Raw genomic sequence first — 24,867 nt, 5'->3', positions numbered from 1 at the left:
GAGAGCACTCAGACGCTGCCTGAACATTATTCCAGACCAATGACCTGAAGGTGGGTTCATTCCCCTGCTCAGTCAGTCTTTAACTGTTTTGCTAAATCTGCCAGGACAGAGATCCGCTTTACTCTATCTGAGGTACTGGGATGAAAGTGAAGCCATACACAGACAGAAGATAGTCCTCCGAAACTACCTATTACTCTGATCTAAATCGCTGTAAGAGGTCTGGATTTGAAACAATGATTTAAGACATGTCTAAAGATCAGATAGTGCTGCAACTACAGCACAGTGTAAACATTCCTAAGTTACTCATTAATTATCCAGCTCTGGAATTGAAAGTCCCAACCCCAGAACTCTCTGTTACCATAAAACCCAAGTATAAGGCTTAGTATCACGGTAATTTGCATATGCTGCCTCTATCCATGCCAACTCATTAGAGCAACTTCAGCTGTGCCTCTACTTTACAAATATCCAAGTGACATGATAACCAATAGCTTTAGAGGGAAGATGGTCGGCATCCTGCCACTAATCCCATGACGCATACTGTCAAAGCATTAATTTTAAATTAATGAAAGAAGTAAGAAGTCACAGAAGTGTTAAAAGATCTTTTGCTTTTCATTATATTAATTATAACTTAATCATTGGCCATAAAATCAAAACTCTGGAGCTGGACAAAACTCCCGACTCTCTCTCCAAGTGCAGAGCCAGCATTCCAATGTCAACCATTGCACATATTCATCTCACCGCATTCCACCCAAAAGTGGAATCCAGTCACTTTACCGAAAAATCCTAATTTCAACTGAAATATATGTATATTTTTAAATATTAAGTTTTAACTGTTCACAACCACAAATTCCCAGATGGTAAGCAGTTGGGAATAGAAAAGGGAAAACTTGCAAGGCATGGAAAAAATGCTTTCTGGTGGAACTAAAAAAATTATAGGAACTGGCTTGCCTTTGCTATACTTCTTCCAAGATGTAAAAAGAAGCCAATGGATGGCTGCTTGCCATTTGTCATAACCAATTTCAAATATGCCTCCTCGTTACCTTTTTTTCATCCACTTTCTTTATTCCTCTTTATCTTCTTATCTTCGGTAAAAATCTCTGTTTCTTCTAAAGAACTGTTATTGCAGAAAGATTTTCCAGCTTTTAGTATGTCATTGGAATAATATAAGCTTGGCCCTAGTTCAGGGCTCCATCATAGCTACGCTGCACATGCTGACATAAGCAGGACGGAGTTTGGCCCTTTCATTCAAAGGGCCTAAGCACTTTAAGCTGTGAGTGTTAAAAATACTGTGACTGTCAGATTATTGAAAACCAGCTCTCTGGCATTAGTTTTCAAAATTATATTCATTTTTGTCATCCAAAGTTTTGACATAGCAAGCTTAGAAGGCTCTTGCTAAATATTATATTTATATTTTTATTTAGAAATTAATTAATATACTCAGGTGCCTAAACAGGGAAGTTGAGAGGCATCCAAGGTACTATAAAGTATTCCCCCCCAGCCTCCAGATGCATTTCCCAAAGGGCACAGGTCTCTTATGGCTCCTATGTCGTACCTGCCAGGCCCTTCCAGGTATGTCCGGTGCCCTAAGGAATCTCAGCTGGCACAAGGCCTTTATGTTTAGATAAATGAATTCTGCCCTGATCACAGCTCTCCGCTGAGTTTTGAAAGCTACTCAGTTCATCAGATGTCAGTGATTTTTTACCCTCCAGTTGCAAAGCTACCAGAGTATAACCAGTAACAATAGAATCTTGCCTTCCACTGCCATGTTTTTAATTCATAATATATTACAGGAAGTTAGTGGTTGGCTGTTTGAGATTTTTTTTTTATAATTCTAATATGAATACTTTCCTCCCGCTCTTTATTCTTCTATGAAAAGTCAGTTTTCTGAGCTCTTAAAGAGTACAACTCTCTTGTTTTAATGAGAGCCAAATTGGTTAAACCTGGGTTAACCTTGCATAAATAGTATCTGCACTGATCACCTAGAATCCAACAGTGAAGAGCTCCAAAAATGAAAAGCAAAACTACTATATGCAAAAGACTTCACAAAACTATGTACAGGAACTTTTTAATAAGTACATTATTACATGGAAACACTTAAAGTTCATTCCAGCCCTTACAGCAAATGGATTGAATTCTGCATACACCCTTGTACAAACAGGATAAAGCTCCCTTTTCTCACCCTGTAGGGCAAAGGATATTGGATCTTAAGGCCATAATATCTCTGTGCATAGAAAACTTATTACAAGCCCTGGGCCTGGGCCAGACATACATATATTTTAGGGAAATCATTCATTTGGAGAGAAAAGAAGGAATGATATCCCTCTCAGATTGGAGTTATAGGTTCTGGGTTTTTTTGTTTTCTTTTTCTTTTAATGAATAGCAGCTGTTCAAATGTGCTCAGAAGGTAGAACGCTGAATAAGCTTCAGTGCAGGGGATTATTGGGCAAGGATCCGGGGACAAGGTCAAAGGGGAGCTATAAATAAATATTTAGATAACACAGCTCCCATTGTTGTCAGTAAGGGATGATGGCTCAGCAAGTCTAAAAATCAGCAAAGCTTTATTTAGGTGTCTGGATATGAATTAGGGGTCAAATTTGAGGGCCTGTACACAGTCCAGAGATAACCTACATAGCTGTGGAAAAAGTAATACAGCTGTGTTAATCTGGTTTCTCACCCGGACTATCGATTCTTGATGATAATAATTCTGATTGCATGACACTTGTTACAGACACACCGTTCGTTTTAGAAGGGAAAAATCCCCACAGTATTGTACAGATATTAGTGGTATATGTGTTTCCAAAGCTTCCTTTTTTTTTTTCTGAAAATCCATCTCGAGTATATTGATGCAGCAGAATAAAGCCCTTTTATTTGATGTTGGTCTTCTAAAGCGTATGTCACAACAACCTAACTTTAAATTAGAATGTATTCTGTTGATGCTGCAAGGATTTTTCAATATTTGAGAAAATAATGCAGACTGGCTAAAGATATCTTATTAAGTCCTATTACATCAACACCAGTGCTCTCTCTACGATTTTAATCCAAACTTCTCACGCAGCCATCTTTGGTGCTACTTACTGACTGCTGTGTGCAGGCACTGGTACCCTCTACTGGTCATTACTGGTGCTCAAATAGTCTGGGGAGGCAGAGGCAAACCGTTAACAGTCATCTGAATGGTGAATACTTCTTCTCTTTTTTCCTTTCTTCTATTTTGATCAAGAGGTCGTGATCTCTATTCCAGTTATATGCATGACATTACTTGGTAAAGTGAGGTGGTTTCTATCTGTCCTACAGTTCATTAAAACTGTACGTAAAAGCATGAATAGTGGAATCAACAATAACCAGCACTGCTGGAAAAGACATAAAATACTGCACAGCTAATCATAGGGAAAATATGGCATATAGAACAGCTCTTTGTTCTCTACATTCTTGCTGTCATCTGTTGTGCTGTTTTCAAGAACGTCAGATGTGAATTGATTGGCAACATCTTTCCTTGAGGGAAGCGAAGCTATATTTAATGTCTATGGTTCTTAAAATTCCATAGCAGCATTAATGGTGCCCTGGCAATAGTAAATTCAGTTTGAGTTTAATTCCAGCTGAACAATAAAGTAATCGTAACAAAAACAATCCAAAAATAAAATATGGGTAAAGGGAGCACTGTGGACAAGAAAGCACTGGATTTCTCAAAAGGCAGACAGACCAATTGGCCATATAAGGATTCTAATTAGCCACTTGGAACAGTTTGGCAAAGTTAGAGCAAATCGTGTCATCATTGGATGCCACCATAAAACCTCACCTCTCTGAACACATGAAATGATAATTTTGATCTTAAATACTCCTACACATATATTCCCCAAAGGTTTCTAGTTAAAGTAAGTGGGATAGAACTTAGTTTTAATGATTTCTTAACATTAACCCATAAATAAAGCTATTTCAAACTACAGTTTCCAGAGAATGGAAAAAAAGGAGAGATTATTATTATCCTGAGACTTTGAAATGTCCATGCCAATATTTCCATTTTGACCACTGAATAGGATGCTGCAGTTCAGTAATATTTAATACAGTGTGATACTGTGCGCAGATCCTACAGCTCCCCGTGGCTGAGATCCTCTAAAAATAATACTTTCTGCTTTAGCATACGGCGATGAACTTTTGAAGCAAGAGGTTGACATGGCTTTTCAGTGCCAATGCCAGAGGATTCTTAGAGTTCATAACTAGAGCTGTGTCACCAGGCACTGATGCCACCAGCTTCAGCTGAGCCTAGTAAAGCTTGAATGCTAAAAAACTGCTGTAGGTGGAGGGAGAGCTAGTCTGGGATGTTGTTTTGTTTGGGTTTTGGTTTTTTATTTTAGCTTATTTGTTTGGTGTTTATAGACTGTTACTTTGCATGAAGGAAATAAATCCAGAAACTTTTCTGGTTTGGGTTATTTTTATTGAGCAAATTTTCTATATAATACCAAAGCCCTTAAAGAGGTTTTCTCCATTATGTCTAAGCTTCGCTACCCATGGACTTTCTCTCCCTTTGTTTGTATACTTGGCCTTGTTACAAAGGATCACAAATTTTATACACCAAGGAAACCTTTGAATAGTAACAATAAATTAAGAGACCAGACAACTTATTCTGAATGCTTTCTTTTTCAACTGTAAAATGAGAAGAATGATCTTTCCAAAAGAAAAATAAAAAGACTTTTTTTCTCTTTAAAAATGCCAGTTTCTAGCAACTTTTCTCATCCAGCTAAATGGAAATGATCATAACTGATTTCCTCAACCTAGTTCTCTAAGAAAATAAGATCTAAATAATCCCCATCTGCATGTGCATCTGACTGTGCCCTGTCTTTCCCTTTTCTTCCCCTCTCCCCTTATCCAGTTAACCTATGAAATTCTTAAGCTATTTAAAAAATAGCTTAGAGAGGGGTGGAGAATCCAAGATACATTATTTTCTTATATCTACCATGAAAATAAGATACTAAGAAGATTAGAGATCCCCATCCATGTTCCCCCTCAGGGAAAAGGCGCAGCAAAGAGGCAGTGGCTGGTAGGCCAGTCAGGAACGTGCGTCTCTAACCTACTGACTTGGCACACTGCCTCTTGCTCAGCTAGAGAGCAGAAAAATGTGCTTAGGGGTTATGGTACGAAGCTAAAAGTATTGTGGGGGTGGCTGCTGGGATCACGTGAGGAAGCAGAGCGTTGTGTTGCAAGCTCTAGGAGAAGTAGGGAGAGGGGCTGGGAAGAGGAGAGGATGCTCCCACAGGGAGCCAGGCGTCCTTACTTCTGCTTCTCTCACTGGCGGATACTTCTAGTCCTTTGTTGTTTTGGGTTTTTTTTAATTAGACTGACCCGATCACATTCATTTTCAAGGATGAATTAAAGATTAGGCATAATCCTTTTTCTGTTTTATTGCTAGTTTTGCCTGATTGATTCCAGTGGGTAGGGTATGTTAAAAGGGACAATCATTCCATGTAAGGTGAAGAAACACCCCTTCCCCACTTCTTTCTGTATAGAGATGACCAGATACAGAAATGTGTCAGTACCTTATCTTATTCAATGATGATAAGTGTTGATTTAGTCCTACAATTTTACATTCAGCTCTGTGAAGCAAAGTGGATACTGTGCATAAGCATCCAGTGCCTATGTACAAGGCTGCTGAGGTGGTAACAGCCAAATCTTCCAACCTTTCTTAGATGGAATAGAAGGGATGCTCTTCCAGAAGTAAAGAACAGAGAAAATAAAGCTAGAAAAAGACCGTGGGAGAAGATTTCATTCAATTCACAGTCCAAATCTAAGCTAAATACACTTAAATCATTGTTTAAAAAATAGGTTTGTTGAATTGGTCTCAAAAGCTTTTGGAGATAGATATCCCATTCCACATCCTGAAACAATCTATTGTACTATATAAGTTACTTTACTCAGGGGAGAACAACTGAATCTTCTTCATTGCCTTCATATGGTTTAGAAATAAAAACTTCTGAATTTTGAGTCTTTGCTTAGCTCTCATGTGGGATTTTTAATACCTTCAACTCTTTTACTAGAACAAAATAAAAAGAGAACCTAGACAGATAGACACACAGGTGACAAACAGTTTAATTTAGATAAGAGCACAAAATAACAGATAAAAGCAAAGAGGACAAGGACATAAGTTAAATCACTATCTGATGGAAATAACTTCCAGGAATCTATCCGTCAAATGCTTCAAATTCTAAGCAGTGTTGCCATTCTGGGCATTTTTTTGCACCTCCATTGTGTGTCTACAACTGCCTGTGCATTTCACAAACACACAGGAAAATTATAATCTTAATTAGATCAAGAGTGCAAAATGAAAATCAAGTTGCAACTATGAATGCCGGGAAGCAACTTGAGATACAGATCATGCTGGGATGATTCATTTGACAAGTTATCTAATTTAAGTAAATATTGCTATGTTGCGAAAGTCATTTTAAAGAAAATGCAGAGTTGTTAGTTACAGTTGCCTTAGGGAAAACATATATGAGTGATATTGTTTTCATACTCCTACTCACTCTGCCCTTTGTGAAAATATTTTCATTGCCTGTTTTGCAGTCCTGGTTCACATGATGTATTTTTACTGCATTTGGTTGAAAATCACATGGTTTTACACAATATGTGAAATATATGCACTTTCATATGCAACCATATATCTACATATAGATGTACATATACGTTTACACAGAGAGAGAAAGGAAAAAAAAGAGACAATGTGTGTTACCAAAGCAAAGATAACCAGCTTTTCTGGCTTATGCAATGGAAACAATAGGAAGATTTTTTTTATACTGAGGTCTGAAAAAACATCTTTCTGTTATTAATGTCTCAGCTGGCTGTTTTCTGTGAATGGATGTCTAAACCAGGAAGAACCATAGGAAATTCAAACAGCTATTTTAAACCATCATGTGTAAAAATAGTCCAGATTATACATGGGTAGAAGATTTGACTTGACTACTATGTCACGGTTGCTGCCCATCTTACAGCACCCACTTGCAATGATTTTCTTTCTTTTCAAATTTATTTACTGCTCATCCCTTTACCGTGTCTCCCATGAAAGCCACTTCCCTTTGGTTTCAGGTGCTGCTCTGAATTACAAGCAGACATACAGCGGTTAAGATTTTAACACTTACAGTATTACGGTTTTTCATGCAACAATGGAGGTTTCTTTGCCACTGGTGATGTACAGGGCTAGACTCCCTGTTAGTAAACCATTAAGGTTGCTAGTTCTAGAAACTGTACCACCTTAGAAACTATTATTTAGAAAAAACAAAAACAAAAACAATGGTTAAAATGCTGAGTCACTGCTGCTTTTAGCGGTTAAATTCCAGAAGCTACAGAAACTGTCCATATATATCTAAAATATGTAACTGACCTGTGAGTGACACATAATACTGTTGTGATCTGAGAGACAGAGAATTCATTTATACTGATATTTAGACTTTATCCTGTCCCTTTTCAGTCTCTAACTGAAAATGAGACTTTTCTTTATAACTTTTAGACTGAGTCCTCCAGTCCGTTTCAGCAGCTGTATTAGAAACAAAGAACCTTTCAACCTGGTAGTTGTAATACATTTGTAAGCGAACAGCATATAACACAAATAAATCTAACAGCATTTTTATTAGGCTTATTTGCTCTATGTCAGTTCTGGCTAGTCCAAAAAGAGCTTTATTGAGTTATGAAAAGATGGAAAAGGTTGTGTCATAGTTTCCATTATAAAGCCTATTTTCAGGAGTTTGTAGCAAATTTATAATAAAGTTATAATTCTATTTACAAATTACACTGAAGTTATTTTTTTTCCTAAATATAATAATCTTCAGGGCAAGTGATAGGATTACTCTAAGATACTGTAAATAAAGTATTGAAAATTTCCATGTTAGTATGCATCTGGATCATTTTAAATGGCACAAAATCTTCTGCAGGACATGAACATTAACTTCATTTGATTAAGTAATAATATTTGTACAATCAGCATGCCAAAGTATCTCAGACCACTCTATTGTGTGGGGCCCATGGTCCCTTTCCTTCTAGCTGGGTCAAAAAGCTATAGACCATCTCTGCAACATGTCCTCTTCCTTGATGAAAACTGTCCCAAAGGGAATTAAGGTCACAGCTTAGAATGAAGCCAAAGTAAAAATTGAAAAAGCAAAAAGCAAACCAGCACTTGTAGCCCTGCCTCTTATGCCCATAAAATAGATCAAAGTTAACATGAGTGCCCCTCTCTAGCAAAGGAATCCTGTTTGAGGAGATCCCCACAGCATAAAGGTAATTTTTGTCGTGAAGGCCACACGTCTGCCTCCCTGGGGGACGTGTGCCCAGACCGCCCAGTCCTTAACATGGTTGTATAAACTTGGAAACTAGCTGGGTTAGCACAGTGCCGGGCATGAGCTAACATGTACACAGGCTTTTAAATCCAGGTTGTTCGCATCTGGCTGTCCTAGAGCATGGGCGAAACAGATGCATAACTGCCTCCAGCTGCTCACGTACATATCCTGTATGTGAATAAATAAATTTCAGTGAAGGAGGGGAAAAAGAAGGAGAACACACTCTTTGCAGCAAAATGTGGCTGTAACCAATTTGCTTTGATTGGCAGAGACCCATTTCCAAATAGCTACCTAGCCAGGTCGTCAGTCTGGCCAATAAAAATTTGCACACCAGGCTAAGACCAGAAGCCTCAAGGGAGCCAGCGCTGCCGCAGACCCAAGCCCCAGAGTGGTGATGCCACCAAAATCTGCTTCTCATTAAAACCGCGCAGTACTGCGTGCTGCCTGCTTCTACCGTTCTTAGGCAAATGGATTAATGTATTTAAAACATCCCCATCTTTCCTGGCCTTCTTGAAAACTATATCCTGGAACAGATAAGGTTTAATGTTTGATCTGGGTGCACCCATTCTGGACTTTCATCTCAATCACATTCCTCCTTCTAGGAAGACGTTCAGCAGAAAAGTCATCACTGTGTGCTTAATATAACCGAAAACAGAAAAATCTGATTCTTTCTGCTTTTCATTTTATTTTCGTGTTTTGCTTTTGACAGCATCTAGCTTTGCAGATAATCGCTGTTTTGTGGTGCTCTGTGTTCCTTAATATCAGCTAGAAGACATGCCACTGACAGCACTGGCCAAACTGAAAAAGAAACTTCAAAGTCTACACATGAAGAAGGGAAGGGTGGGGTAGGACAGGACAGAACAGGGTAGGGAAGGTTAGGGGAGGGGAGGGAAGGCAAGGCAGGGCAAGGCAAGGCAAGGCACACTCTATTCTTTAATGTGAGCTATATAAGATGTCTGTTTCAAACATTATCTTGATATATCTTCTACCTTCCATTTGCTGTAAAACCTAAATTGCTTGGTTAGTTTCCTTCATAGGAGATGCATTTTTACTGAAAAAAGAATTGGTAAGTTCATGGCTATGAATCTGACTTACTTAAGTGGCTGATAATTGTGCCACTAACTTGAGTGGATACAGGGCCAGGTCCTTATTTACATGTGCTTTGTTATATACTCACTGCATTCACATTCTAAGTGTCTGTAAATGCCATCTATAAAGTTGTTCTGAGGGCATTTTGGGATGTTGTGTCACACTATTGCTTATAAAGTGGTACAAAAGTTATACTACAAGAGTAACAACGTCAGGAAACAGTAGTAATGTGTGCCTAATAAAATCCAGACTGTATTCTAGGCAACTGCTTTGTCTTTGTGAGATTAGTCTTTCCTCAGAAGAAAACTGAAAAAAACACAAAGTGGCCTAACCACAATGCAGTCCTCAAGGAAGTTATGACACATGGAGTTCATATATCTTGGAAGAAAGCAATGTGTAATTCCACAACCCTGTGTATCCCATCTAGATAATTTAACTCTCCGACTGATGATCAGTGAATGAAATCATAAATCACGAAGATGGCTGTTTGCTTTGTAAGTAGTTAATTTCTGGTGTATTATCTCTAGATACTTGCGTAAAAAATTGTTCTACTGAAATTAGTTTTTAAGCCATTCCCCCAACTATTCCATTATATTCCTCTGTTCCTTTCTGCGGGATAACTGTTTTTCCTTTATCTTCCATGCAGTTCTGTGTAATTTTTAAGGCCAGCTTTAATCTAAAATGGCATACAGAGAGGTGGCTCATTTGTCTAAATCAAAATGGAGTACCTTATTTTGCACATAATATAGATTCTTGTCAAAACTAGTTTCCAATTGCAATAGGACTCCCGAAGCTTTATCTATATGGTTAGATGCAAAGAAGTTTTAAGATTAAGGATAACTACGCCAAGACCCGGGACCCCTCCATTTCCAAACATTTGTCTAGGTGATCCTCCACTAGAGCAGGGACTCAGAGCTCCCCGATTGTGCACGGGAAAAAGCGTCCCTTGGAAATCTGTTAGCGTAATGCACCATTGCACAGCCCATCATGCCCAGATCCAGTGTACTCACAACCCAAGAACAAGAGCATGATCCACCACCGATGGTGCCAACGATGCGTGGGACACAGCAGAGGCTGTCTGCACCTCTGGTCAATCGTGCATTGGAGCGCAATCCAAGCTGGGGAATGAACATGTGCTTGCATGTAAACATTGCAGGGAAGGTGAGTCTAGACTGGAAAAGAAATTTATAGATTTTACAGCATTGTCCAAGTGCTGGCAGAAGGGGAAACCATGGAAGAAAGACTGCAAAATTCCAGTGTCACATCATCCAACAAGAAGCCATGAGAAAGTAACTACTTGATATATGTCAAAAGCTGATCCAGTTCTTCCACAGATTTCAGTAATGTTCAATAAATATACGGTGACATCCTTAAACTTCACGATTCATGATCCTCAGCTTATATTTGGTTTGCATTAGATTTACGGACTATTCATCTTTCCTATGCTGCCATTCCCTTGACAAAAAGCATTAAATGTTAAAAAATCACAGCTGCACCTCCTGTCATTTGTCTTTTTCCTGCATATGTGTTTGAAAGCAGCTTCCTCCCCTACGCTTCCCCATTGCCCAATTTCCTTTCAGATAGCAAACAGTTCCTAAAAACATTCATCTGTACCTAACTAGAGAGAAAAAAGGTAAAAGGGGTGGAATCCATCTGATCACTCATATTATACAGATCTGTATTAAACGCTGAATTTAATCACTGAGTACATTACGCATATGAGAACACTGCAGCATTAGGCAATAGAAAAGATCCACAGGGAGAAGATCATTGAACAGATACATCACAAACATGAGTCTGTTGACAAGCTTAATCTTGCCAATTAGATCTGAACCATGTTACTTCTTTGAAAGGAGAAAACATGACAAAAACAGAAGATGGGAGCTATTCGGTCATAACAGCCACAAACCCCTACGGAAGATGAGGCGGTTCTGGATGTACTGAAGTCATAATGAAATTTTTGTTGACTTTAATGAGGACAAGATTTCACCAGCAAATGTTCAGAAATCTGTGTGAGTTTAAAAAAAAAATCAAGACACTAAAGCTTCTTACATTCTGAGTAATAAATAAGAGCATGCCGTGATGCTAATCAGGTTTGTCTTTCTGAAATGCAATGTTGGAATCCACAATGGAGACTGTTTAATCTAAAAGATTTTTATGATACTCTTAATTACTTGGGTTTTGGTTTTGATTTTGGCTTTTTTCTCAAAGCAGTCAGTGCAGACTCAGCTGCAGTAGTAACGGGTGCAGACAGCTCCCTCACATGATGAGGACCTGGAAATAGGGAATGCATGATCTTCTCCATATCGCAAAAATATTTTGGGTGTTCTAAATATGGCAGAGCATGACTTTTTAGTTCTGTTTTATAATTCACTTAACAACACTAAACATGTTTGCTTAAACTGAAAGTTTTAGTCTTTTTTCAGAATAGTCAAGCAACAGAGACCCTACAGAGAAGTTTGACCTAGCACTACCACAATCTGCAAACACTGGTTTTATAACAGTCAAACCATATCTGTTGAACAAAAAAAATGGTACTTGACATGGCAGGGAAATGGACTTCCAAGTCCAAGAAAAATACTGAGTTTTTTCATAACTTTTTCCATCCTAACTTATAGTAGCCAAAAGCTTTATATTGCAGGTGGACTGCCATGGACCTGGGGAGTTTGGGGGCCCTAATTGCTCTGAGAAGCCCCAGAATCAAAAAAACTGGCATATTATCAAGTGAGCTATAAGAAGCCAAGAAGGTTGGGGAGATCAGGCCTCTCAAGACTTCCATGTTCTTGGCTCAGAAATATCCCTCCAGGTGGTCTGCTGATGATCCTGTAGCTTGGAGAGGAGGCTCTGCTAAGAAGCCAGGGAGGGAGATTTTTCATCCATCAGACATGTCTACATTCCTGCAAACAGTTTCAGCAAATCAACATTTTCCAGTGAAGCAATTTTCCATTTAAAAAATTGCAGTCAGTTTGAATGCTGCCTTCACGCTACAATACAAAAGCATATGGACAGTAAGTGTCCTGCCTCTCTACACCACTTTCTCCTGCCTTCCTATGCTCTTTTTGCAAGTTGCTGAGTTTAAAATCATAACAAAATATACTCAAGTTTTATACTCTGTTCATTCCACATTTGATTCTTCACTGTCTCTTTTACTGACCTGTTTAATCCCATGTTTTGCATGAACAAATTCTACAAACTTGGAATTTTGCTCATATTCTAGTAAGGTTCTGTATCCCCATAGTGTTTACTTTACACTCACTGTACTGTATAGAAACACCTGCTGTATTAAGTAGACTTGCAAGATAGTCTAAAGGATGTTCAACTAAGCTAGCATTCAAGAGTCCATGTTCATTCTTTGTATTGCCACTGGCCTGGCATGCTTCTTGGATATTGGACTCCTGTAAAATGGAAATACATAAAGAGCTTTGAGACTTATGAATGAAAAGTAATAGTTTTAAAATGTTATTATTTCTTTTTTTTTTCTGTAATAACTACATTATTGTTTTTCATCCTGTGCTTCATGAAACTATGGAAGTATCTAAATTTCTCCTGTGAAAGCTGTTTATGAACAGCAAATCTATGGCTGCTTGGACAAAATTGCTTTCCAGCTCTCAGAACCTCCAGGAGAAAATTGTCAAGAATTTAGAACAGGAAAATGTTTAAAAACTCTGAACAGAAGAGGGAACACTAATCTGTTAATTAATTCATAGACAGCTTCATTCAAACAGTCTCAGGTAGTTTACCAACTTAGAGAAGATTGCTTAATACCTGTATCTTTGAAATTGCACTCCTGTTAGAATCAAAGACCCTAAAATGCACCTAAAACTCTGTAAAATCACTTACGAAAGAAAATCTACATTTTCAAATGTTGGTGGGGTAAAGCTCCTAATCCAGAAAGTCCTGTACCTGGTTTTCAGAATGGCTGAAGACCCAAGATTTCCATAGTTTGAAGTGGAAATGAACCTTAGAAAACAGTTTAACATTTATCTGAACACCTAAATGTGACTTAAAAGCTTTGGTCAAATTATTTTCCCCCATGGAGACACCATAGCACATCTGACTTCTCATTATATATTTTAATTTGCCAGAGACTATTTGATCCCTGGGAGACAGCACGGTACTTCTTTCCATCACACAAATCGGATAGTATCACTGCTAGCCACCCCTAACCCAAGCAAGAATCTTTGATATCAGGTCAAACCCCATCAATTCTTTATCAGTTCTTCCATAAAGATGACATTGATTAGAAAGAAGCAGTTCTCATGAAAATCTTAAAACACTATGAGCAACAGGTACTCTTTACAATTGACTTCTATACGTCACAGCCACAATGCGTGAAGTCATCTTTCTTCACGGCTAAAACTCATCTGGCCCACAAGCAAACTACAGAGTTAGTTCCTGCCTGTCATAGATGTCCATTTCAACTAGAAATAATCAAGGCAAAAGTCAACGGGGCAACAAAGGCTGAACAGGTACAACCACACATATCGGTTGTAGTTGTTACACACTGGATTCAGTTTCCTAAACTTAAACATTTGAGATACCAGGGCATAAGCCACTAGCCTCCAGCTGCCGCTCCAGAAGTCTGAGAGCCTCCTGTGTGGTGTCTCACTCAGCCTAGGGAGACTCCGAGGTCGTCAGACAACTACGTCTAGGCAAATGGTTCAGCATTCCCTACAGTGAGAAAACCACAATAATATGGCATAGGATGGGACCGGGTCTACAGGATGTGCTTGACTGAGGTACCCAAAACCTGATCATATTGCCCAAATTGACAGAGGACATTTCGTGTGTAAGGTGGAGTTCATCTCATTTAGCTAGGGATGCTATGATTTGACATTTACAGCTAAAAGTCATCTAGCTTCCTTTGCAAGAAATGGAGAGAAATAGGTACCTTGAGGATGTGATTCATCTCATTTAAGGGACACTTAGCCTCTAGATGCCTCAGCCTCTCTGTATAGGCTATAAAGGGAGTGTGGACAATTAGCTTCTTTATATATAGACACCAGTGCTATAGATCGCTTAATCAGTACTTCACAGTTTTACTTTTGATTCCCACTGACTTTGAGGGGTACCTGGGAGATAAGAAATTCAAGATATAGCTGTTGCACCAGCTTTTTCTAAATTAAGATATTGCATAGTCATTAGTGAAGTTATGCACAGCATTTATGCATGCCGTTGACGTTCAATATCCGTCCTTTCAGTACCGGAACAGGTTTTTTTCTGCAAAGTAGGAAGAATTAAAATTCCTTCTCTCTTGCTGCTGTTAGGAAGTTTGGATCTTCAGAAGCAGAGATGGAAGTCTGATCTTGTTCTTGGTTTGTTGGGGTTTTTTTGACATGGAGAATCTTAAATTAGCTTATGCCTCTACCCGGTCTTTGCTTTTAACAGTACTGGCTGTTTGGGTGATTACTGGTGTTTGCCTATTCCAACGTGAAGAATGATGCTCTTTAAATTCATAGCTCTCTCAACTGTTTCACCTACTAGCTGAGACCAAGAAACACTTTCTTCTAGATGGCCAGAAAAATCTTGTCAGCTCAGGTCTCACTGTCAAGGGTCCAAAACTCACTGACCAAGTTCTTTTAGACATCCCACGCATGGAGAGTGTAACATTTGATAATCAAATTTACTTATTTGAAGACAGTTGATGTTGCTTGGGATTTCTGATTTAGCAGGGTCATGCAAAATATGCTGAAAACACAATACAGTTCAAGCACAACACCAGTGTGTTTCCCATTACCAGTCTCTATGATATACTCACCATCATGACACTGGGCATCCCCAGTTCCTGGGAAGGAATACATGGGTTGAAGCCAGCTGAAGCCCATTCCTCTCTTCAAAATCCCTTTGCTAGTTGTCTAGTTTTTATACTCTGTGTTGGGCTGAGCCACGTATTCACTGCCCCCATGCTGGTCTGGCGAACTCAGGGAGACATTCACACTGTTTTAATGAAGTCAGAGAGCTTGATCCACTCAACTGTTGATAGCTGTTTATCTAAACCAAAGGCCACCCTCCAGTCCTGTTTTCTGTCGAGAAAAAGTCAGCTTCTTTGCAACAGCTGTGGTCACTCGCGCCCTGCATCATTCCCTGAGCTTCACAGGCACATTGTCCTTGCCCATCTCCTCTGAGCCTTCTTTCATTTTAGGGGTTTATTGGTCAGTCACACTCGGTAAGATGGCTTAAAAGCATTTTTCTACTATTGTTTCAGTTGCTAGAGGTGATGAAATGCAGCAATACCAGAAAACTCCTTCTTTGCTCCAGGTGCAACTTGGTGTGTGCCAGGAGGAAGCAATTCAGCAGGCCAAGTGGGCTTCACCATCTCCCTGGCCCACCTTACTGATCTACCACTGTAAAGTGGAGTGATTCTGATTAAACAGACCTATCTTCATTGCCTGTAGGGCTAATTCTGTACCCTTGTCAAAGAGCCAGTGCAATGCCCCTGGGTTGCTTAGGCTCTACAATATATGAAAGATCTTGGGCAGAGTTTTTGACAAAATTTTCACATTCCCCAAGTGCAGGGAAGTTGTTCTTCCATGCAGTCTTCAAACAAGCTGACACAAGAGAAGCCTGCTGGGGTTGGCTCAGTTTATCTGCAGTGAGCCCAAAAAGACAGAAGCCAATATTCCACCCTATAGCTGGAATCAGCAGTTTATCTGGTTAACTATTTACAGTGCAGCTGGCATGCTTGAAGAAGCTGAATTCTCTTCCTTTTCTTTAGGGGAAATCATGTTCACTTGGGCATCGTGAGGCTGCAATTTACCCTTAGCACAGGCCTGTTCTGAAATAACTATACTCTTACTATTTAGAAAGAAACTCAAGTGACCACTTAGGGTTTTTATGGCATTTTTAGCTAAAGATGATGCTATCATTCCACATCACAGTGTGATGATTTCCATTTGCTAGTCAAAGGTATTTTAAATCTTTAAAATACCTGAAAGCATGGATAAAACTCTTAGGACACATCTGTAAGTTCAAAAAGCCACACTGAAATCAAACTAGTAATAAATTCTCCTTGACTGATATCTTAGATACCAAATTGTATTCTGGAAGCATTTTTTATAACCAAATTCTGAACTCTGAAATAGGGGTTTATAACGGAAACAATTACAAAAGCAAGGCCAAAGCCCTGCATCTGGATTCAATGGGAGCACCGTAAGGCTTGGACTTTCTACATGTAAGTCTGTACAAATAAATGTTAAAAACCTCAGTAGTGTAGCTACAGTGGACGTATACAGTTTCTTTCTTGAGGAAAACAAAAGAAAGAGGTAGTAATAAGCAAGAAATATTTCTAAAAGTATGTACCTTTTCTATAGAAAAAAAATGTAGCTCTCATTTTTCAGAATGTCTTTCTAAATACAGTGACATTGTACTTTCAACTCTACAGCTGTGTTGATAGATTTAACCCCACGCCTAAATATGGCCTCTAAGTGTCATTTGGGCTATATTGTAGAAGAAAGCCTGGACTTCTGCTGTGTTTGCTTATTAGAGCAGCTGCATACCTTGTATGCTTCTCTCATACTAGCAGGAAGACGAATCAAACGTGCGGACTTTCCTAGAAGGACTCCTAGGTTGTATACTGCATGGTATGGAATGGGATCTGTAGGCTACTTGAATTCAGACTGCTCTTACAACGACAGCATCTTACAACTAAAGATGTGGACAAGTCAAGTGGAGTCAGGCAGCAAAGTGGCCACTCACTTTGCTCTTTGTCCCATGCTCATAGAAATAATTTGCTTGCAGCCTGGTAGTACTAAAGATACACTTGTGATGTGTGCTACAAAAATACACAAGTCACACGTCGTATAGAAACTCTGACTTCTAATATTCTGGTCCACTGGATTTCATTTAGCCATTCATATCATGCAGGTTTATCTACTGCTGCACTATTACAAACATCATAAAACCAAATAACGTACAGCAAAACATAATCTAACTCTGCACTCACCTGCCCTGACATGCTGAGCATTAGGAAAACATCTTTTCTCTTTGTTCACATGCTGTTATAATACTTACACACCTCACATACAAAACAATTAGAACTGTTCGTTCTGTAAGACTATATGTAAGTAAATCAAAAAAGCTGTTCATTGCTAAAATCCTCTAACTTCTAAGACTAAACATTGGTTTTGCTGCCTTCAGTTCAGCTCTTATAGAGGGCATGCCAAGACGTCTGTGGCCTATAGGAACCTTAAGAGTCAGAGCAGGACGTATCTGACCATTTCTCAGAGAGTCAGCTCTCCAGGGTTTGTGCTCGCTAGCGTGTTATTAATTACCTGGCACCAACTGTTCAAGGCCTGTTTCAGTATGGCTACTCTTAGCGCTGCAATACATTCAGTTTTGCAATCTGGGCATCCACTTCAGGATTTCAGGCTTGCCTTCAGGCATGTAAAATCCAATGAATCTACAATGTTTCTCTGTTAGCCTTTGATGCAGAAATACCCGTGTAAGAGTACCAAAAGGGGTAGGAGAGGGACTCGTTTAAATCAAGGGAGTGTTTGCAAAAGCAGGGATAGAAAAAAATGGGGAGCTGGAAAATGGTTTCTAACTTAATATGCTGGAAAAACTGTCCAGTGAAAGTAAGAGGGGAAAGATCTCTGATTAGTTTTGCAAAGGACCTTGCTAAGTTTCTGAAAAAGGTTGTACATCAGGATAGCCTGTGTTAACAGAGGTTAAGTTCATTGGCCTAAGAGTCAGATGTGCTTCTTAGTGAGGTAACAAGAAGTGACTGCAGATTGCAACGTGTTTCAAGCATACATCAAGAAGAGGGTCAGCAAGACTTGGATCTTAAAGGGAAGCCCACTGCTAACAGCTGAGTATTTGGGTCTAGGTTTAATTCACAGAAGGAACTTGCAGAGCTGAGCAGTGGATTAGCAGCAGACTTACAAGGACAGAATTTCTTTTTCACTTTAAAATATTGTTCAGTATAAAATGAACAACAGTGGCTGAGAAGGTTAAAACTGAGGAAGTGGAGGAACATTTCATAATTTGAAACGCCAAATAATACAGTTCAAACTACAATCACCCCAGTAAATTGAAGGAGACTCATGTGGAGAATGTTTACTGCATGCTGCTACAGATCCTTCTTGCATCCTTTTCTCTTTTTTTTTAAATACCTTAATAAACTTGATTTCTTGGCTAAGGAAGGAAAGCAAATGAAGTAAAGCTCTCATCACCTCTTTTATTTCAGTTTTTATTTTGAAAAGAGGGATATATTTTCCCTTCCTTGGTTAATTCTTTAGCTCACAACATAAAGAAGAAAATGCGGCTCTGTTATGCTTCATTTCATAGATGTGGAAGCAGCATAGGAAATGCTCAACTGTTTCTGTGTTATTATTCCCCGGTTATTAACAGTCTGATAGAAGTACACTATGCAGTTGAAAGAAAAACTTCCTCTTCACACCATTTCACTAGGAAAATAGAAATAAAATTAGAGGAAAAAAGAGATTATGGCATAGAGGAAAGTAAACCTACTTCTTCTAGTGGTATCTCATTACAGATTGCAGCAGATTCCTTCATTCACCCTTTTCCTCAGAGTACATCTTTAAATACCTTCACTTGTCAGCACTTTCAGGTGCCACAACATTTGCTGCCCTTTCGCTTTGCCATTTAGAGCTCAAAGGTAAAGCAGCACTGTTTTTCTCAAGGTAACAAGAGGAACGAACTTGCCCCCCGGGTTTTCATTCAGATCACCCCTCAGGTAAGCCAGGTACAGATGGGCTGCACTGCTTTGGGGGAAGCCCAAAAGCCCTGCCTGGCTGCGGCAGTGTAGATAACACTTGTCTGTCCTGTGGTCAAAGCTCTCCGGATACGAGTCAGTCCGGCGGTACGTGATGGGCAGAAGTGTTAGCGCAGCGCTGTGCCCAAGCAAACAAACTCTGCGGAAAGGCAGACGTGGGATCAAGCTCACGCAGCCCCACAATCCCCGTCCGAAGCTGGCCTGCAGCCACAGCCAGCGGGCTCCAGCCACCCACCAGACATGCCCAAAGGCGCTGGAAGCAAGGACAGTCGTGTGACATCTTTGTTTGCACTGGCACAAGAAAGGGTTCTGTTTTGCCGAGGCCAGCTGAGGGCCCACCAAGGCAGCGGCGGACCCGCAACACCATCTATGACTAAGTCCCTGCCTTCCCTTGTTGCCTGTGTTTTCTGCGTACCTCGGTGAGTCTTGGCCTACCGATGCTTTTCCTCCCGCTCTGCTGACCCTCATTTTTCTTCATTTCTTGTTAATCAGCATTTACTCCAGTTAGTTTGTGATATAACTTGTCAGGCACTACAGTACAAACGCGTGAAACGTCAAAAGCAAATAAAGGAAACGCTGGCACTAGAGTCGGCGTGCTCTCCCAATAATACCCAGCGCCTGAAGACAAGCAGACAACAAGTCACGACAGCGCACGGCTATTATTTCCGTAAGCTAACAGTTTGTTTTTCTGCATCACAAAATTGAATGCAGTCCATCAACTTTTCTAGACCTCCTCATTTTTCTGCTGGAAGTTAAACAAGGTCCTAATTCATCTGCAGAAATTTATTCCCGATTCTCTGCCAAGTGGTAAAAGCAAGAGTTAATTTATTACCAGCTCCAACAGAAGGCATTTAAAAACTGCTGCTTTTTCACATGTGTACCACTCCCTGCATTTCAGTCATCTGGGCTCCATCCTTCTGCTCTTTAGAAGACAGCTGGGAAAGCCAACCTGTCCATCAGGTATATTCATCAGTGGGACTGTGATGGTCTATTCCTCTCTTCATTGACCTACAGCAAATGAAAGAATTTGACTTCAGCTTCAAAGAGTCAGACCTGTTTATTAAACAGAAGCCCAGTGCTCTCCCTCCTTCCTCCATGAGGCCACTTGACAAGGGAAGCCGAGAGAGATGCTCAGCTCATCGCCGTGTTGGCACCGGGCAGAGCTAACAGGGGAGGAGGGAAGGCTGAAAGTTTAATGCTGCCTGCAGCTGTTCTTTAAGCAAGGGCCACGGCATAGAGCAGTCCACTTCGATATGTCAGGAAGCAGAAGCTTGGGCAAGAAGAAGAGTAGCTAAGCGATGGGAAAACAACCCCAAACAGGCCTAAAGGCAAGGAGGAGATACGTCGTCTGCAGGAGGGTACAGAGAAGAGCACTGGCTGAGGGCAGCGATACATTGGCACTGCAGCTGCAAGGAGAGAGCCGAACAGTCCCTGACCTGGAAGGTTCCGAGAATAAAGATCAGTCGGGGAACTTTGGGGCTATGGGGGGAAGGAGACGCAAACCTTCCTACGTAAACAAAACCACATGGATGTACAGACACCGTCTCCTCCCTTCAACATTCTCAACCACACATTTTAAATAGTATAAAACAGTAATGATGAGGCTCACAGGACCCAGTAGCATTTCTCTCTCTACTGAAGCAAAAAGCCTTGAAAATTACCCTGATTTTTTTTTTTTTTCATTTGGGTGTACTGATCTAATTCAGTCTAGAAGAGAACAAACTTTCCTTACAATTGCTTGTTATCCACAGTCCTAATTTACTATGGTGCTCAGATTTCAGACTATGAAAGCCTGCTGATTTTTACTCATTTACAGTTACCAGTTCATGTGCTCCCATTGCTAGATCAGTTGTGGGCTTTTAATACTACACTACTCTGTAAAACACAATACTTGACTGATAAGTTTTGTAAGACTATGACTTAAGCAAATGCCCATTATTCTGAAAATTAGGTTATATGGAAATCTGTAAAATCTGAATAATACTGCATTTCCCTACTTATCCTCAGGCATTAGAAATGCAGTTGGTGACTTTATTAAAATGTAAATACAGAATTCCTTTTTTTTACCAGAGAAATTATTCTTCAAAATTCCCAGAACCTCATCCCACTCCACCCTCACTCCAGATGTTCAGACCTGATGTCTGCAGGCCACCGTTGCCTCACAGCATAGATGCGCTTCCTACAAACTACTATTGCATAGCTTGCTAAGCTTCGTTTCAGTCCTCGATTTGGGCTCCTTGATCCAAACTGGTCAAAAATACTTTGGCAAGACAACTTAGGCAAGATAACTGGTTCCTAGAAAACCCACAGCTTCATTCCTGGGAGAGCAGCAGTGCTACGGTAGGTTGCCAAAATCCTCCTTTGACGTTGGCTGTCACCGGGAGGAGAAGGTAACTTCCAAGGCTGTGAGCTAACTAACCACGAGACTAGCGATAGGAATGGAAGCCGATCGGAACAAAGTCGAGGCGTTTTACGGTTAGTGAAGGGCAGTGAAAATAAGAAAGATAGCTCTCTCTAATAATACCCTTCCTCAAGCTGTCATCCTTGATTTCCCCTTCACTGCCTCCCAGTCTTGTCAAAAAGCATATCATTAGCACGTCATTACCATCACCATCCTACAACACACAGGTTCGTGTTCACGTGAACAGCCTCTTACCTTCAAGCTATCTTTTGGAAATGGCTGTACCTGAAACTCACTTGGTGCTCCTTACAGTCCCCTGTTATTTCTACTTTGTTTCCCTTGTTCCTTCGAGGCATTTTCCTACCACTTTGTAAACACTGTGTAAACAGCAGGTACCCGCAGCTGAAATGGCACGTATCAGTGACGCAGATGATTACCTTCACCCTTGATTTGCTTTGCCTCTCCCTCTCCACTGCATAAAAACTTTAACCAACATAACTAAAGTTTATAAAGAGGCTTTCCAACCATTTACTGCAAGAGCTACCAGACAACCTAGCATCACTTGATTGACATCAGAGAAATTAGACTAATGTACAATAGCTGTCAATCCAGATACCAGTAAATGTCTCTGGTTGAAATACAACTGAAACCTCAAACTACAAAAAATAACGTGGCTACAGGGCTGCCCAGGCCTATGTAGCATCTACAAGTTCCTATCACGGACAATCTTTAACTGCTAACTCCCTACTTGTATCTGCTACGTATCAATTAAAAAAAATCCTGTCCTTAATACTTTTCATTCCCATATTTTTCTAACTGGATTCAAATGGATTCCATAAAAAAATAAAATAAAAAAAAAAAATTGTAAAACTTTGCAATAAGCTAAACATATATAATAGAGCTGGATGTGATTTGTTGTCAAAGTAGTGTGATTTTAACTTGTGAACTGCTGCTGTATTTACTGTTAATACACAGTTGATACAACAATATGGGTTGGTATTGACATTTGCTTGTCTGAAAAATTATTTACATTGAGGATAGTGAACATCATATTAGTGATATTATTTTTCAATGCCACTGTAATATTTTATTCTCATATTTATTTATAATATAGTTAAAAAAGTTGCTCTCAAACTTTAGCACGTCTTTTTGAAGTAAGTCTCTTCTGAAATTTCAGACTCCAAGTAATGAACAAGTTCCTGCATAGACCTAGCAATCTGGGCTTCTGCACTTTTTTTTTCTGGTTCTACTTCCGCTTGATCCTACCATGTGATTTATTTTAATTTCCCTAATTTTCAGAATGAACATACCATTATGCACATTAGGTGTAAAGGGCTACCACCACAACTAAGTCAGCTATAACTTCCTCTGTGTATCACGGGAATATTTAAATGGCTCTCCTCCCAGCAACAAAGAAACTATACACGTAGTAATAATACTTCTGTAGCTATGATGAGGAGATATTAGAACAAACTGATGTGTACTGAAAGGTAGTAGGATCCTAATGAGAAAGTAAAAATTATAATGGTGTTACTGTAACTACAAGGAGTGGAAAGTAACATTTTAGGTACTGCTTAAATTAATTCACCCTAAATAATAGTAATAGTAATATACTCTTCACACACTAGTTTAAGCTTGATGAAATACCCGAGTAAAGTATTATTAGCTATGAATTAATAAAAAAGTATGTTTTCTTTGTTTTTGAAAGTTTTGAGTCCTATAATAGGCCATCTGCAAAACTTTTCTATATTTACTGTGCGACACTTCTTCAAAAAATGACTTGTGTTCAGGCAAAATAATTTCTTCCTACTGCTATTATAGGCTATCGGGTTATGTGTGGGGATGAAATGTTGCCTTCAAATAGGTATGAGACCACGGACTACTGCTCAGACCTTAGTGACGTCAGATTCTTCTTGGTTGTTATTTAAACCAGCTCTACACACTGTAATTCTACTGAGATAGGTCAGGGGGATCAGATGATACTCTAGTAGAGACCAAATAATTGCACATTCAGCAAAGATGCATGGTGGAAATGTTCTCTGTGGTGCAGAACTCAAACAGTTTTACTCTTTGAGGTAATTGAAAAAAATAATCCAGCTGTCATCAAACTAAATGGCAATTTTTTTCAAAATGTGCTGGTTCTGGCAGGGGTGGAGTCAACTTTCTTCACAGCACCTAGTATGGGGCTGTGTTTTGGATTTGTGACCAAAACAGCATTGATAACCCAGGGATGTTTTCGTTCCTGCTGAGCAGTGCTCACCCAGAGCCAAGGGCTTTTCTGCTTCTCCCCCCACCCCAGCAGCGAGCAGGCTGGGGGGGCACAAGGAGTTGGGAGGGGACACAGCTGGGACAGCTGACCCCAACTGACCCAAGGGATAGTCCAGACCATAGGGCGTCATGATCAGCAGATAAAGCTGAAGGGGGAAGAAGAAGAAAGGGGGGGGGGACGTTCGGAGTGATGGCGTTTGTCTTCCCAAGTCACCGTTCCGCTCTCCTGGAGATGGCTGAACACCTGCCTGCCCATGGGAAGTGGGAAATGAATTCCTTGGTTTGCTTTGCTTATCTCAACCCACAAGTTTTCTAACCTTTACCCTTCCAATTCTCTCCCTCACCCCACTGTGGGGGGAAGCGAGTGAGCGGCTGCGTGGGCCTGAGCTGCCGGCTGGGGTTAAACCACGACACAAAAGAAGTTCTGCAGCTAAAGTATGGATAGGAGCTTTTTTCTGCAAGCGAACCTTTATTAGCAGATTTGGAAAGATACGACTTGTCCAGATTCTGATGCTTATCGCTAACAGTTGAAAAGGTTGCTCTCCCCCCAACTTTTTTGATAATCATACCTCTTACAGGTTTCAGAGCCAAAAATGGTTCATTAACTCAGATTCTGATTCTTTCTATTAATTTGGTGATGATACACCTGCCACAGCTTTACAGCCTAGGATGTAATGCCGTTTGCTACAGCGAACGTACTGTGGAGGTGGAATTTGAAAGCTCCATGCCAAACCTCAGAGGGATTCTTACAGCTTGAGATGCACCTGTACTGATTCCTGCAACTCTTTCGTGTCTTGAAAGACTAAGTTCATTTTTCTAGAGCAGATGAGGGTAACTGCCACGCTGGCTCTCTAGAGAACAGAAAATTGTGTGTATTCAAAAACCCCACAGTGGAACTAAGTAGCTGACAGTGTGTGGTCTTCTGTGGTACATCTGAATGGGAATTTTTCTGTGGACCGGAGGTAGGCTTACTTTTGCCTACTGATAAAATTGCCGATACAGGAGGGAAACTGAGGAAGGGGACGCTAATGATTTAATGATTCGAGATTGAAGTTTGCTTC

This window comes from Accipiter gentilis, chromosome 31 (assembly GCF_929443795.1).
Source record: "Accipiter gentilis chromosome 31, bAccGen1.1, whole genome shotgun sequence".
Classification (NCBI taxonomy): Eukaryota; Metazoa; Chordata; class Aves; order Accipitriformes; family Accipitridae; genus Astur; species Astur gentilis.
The sequence above is the reverse complement of the archived record's forward strand: the minus strand, read 5'-3'. Positions refer to the sequence as shown.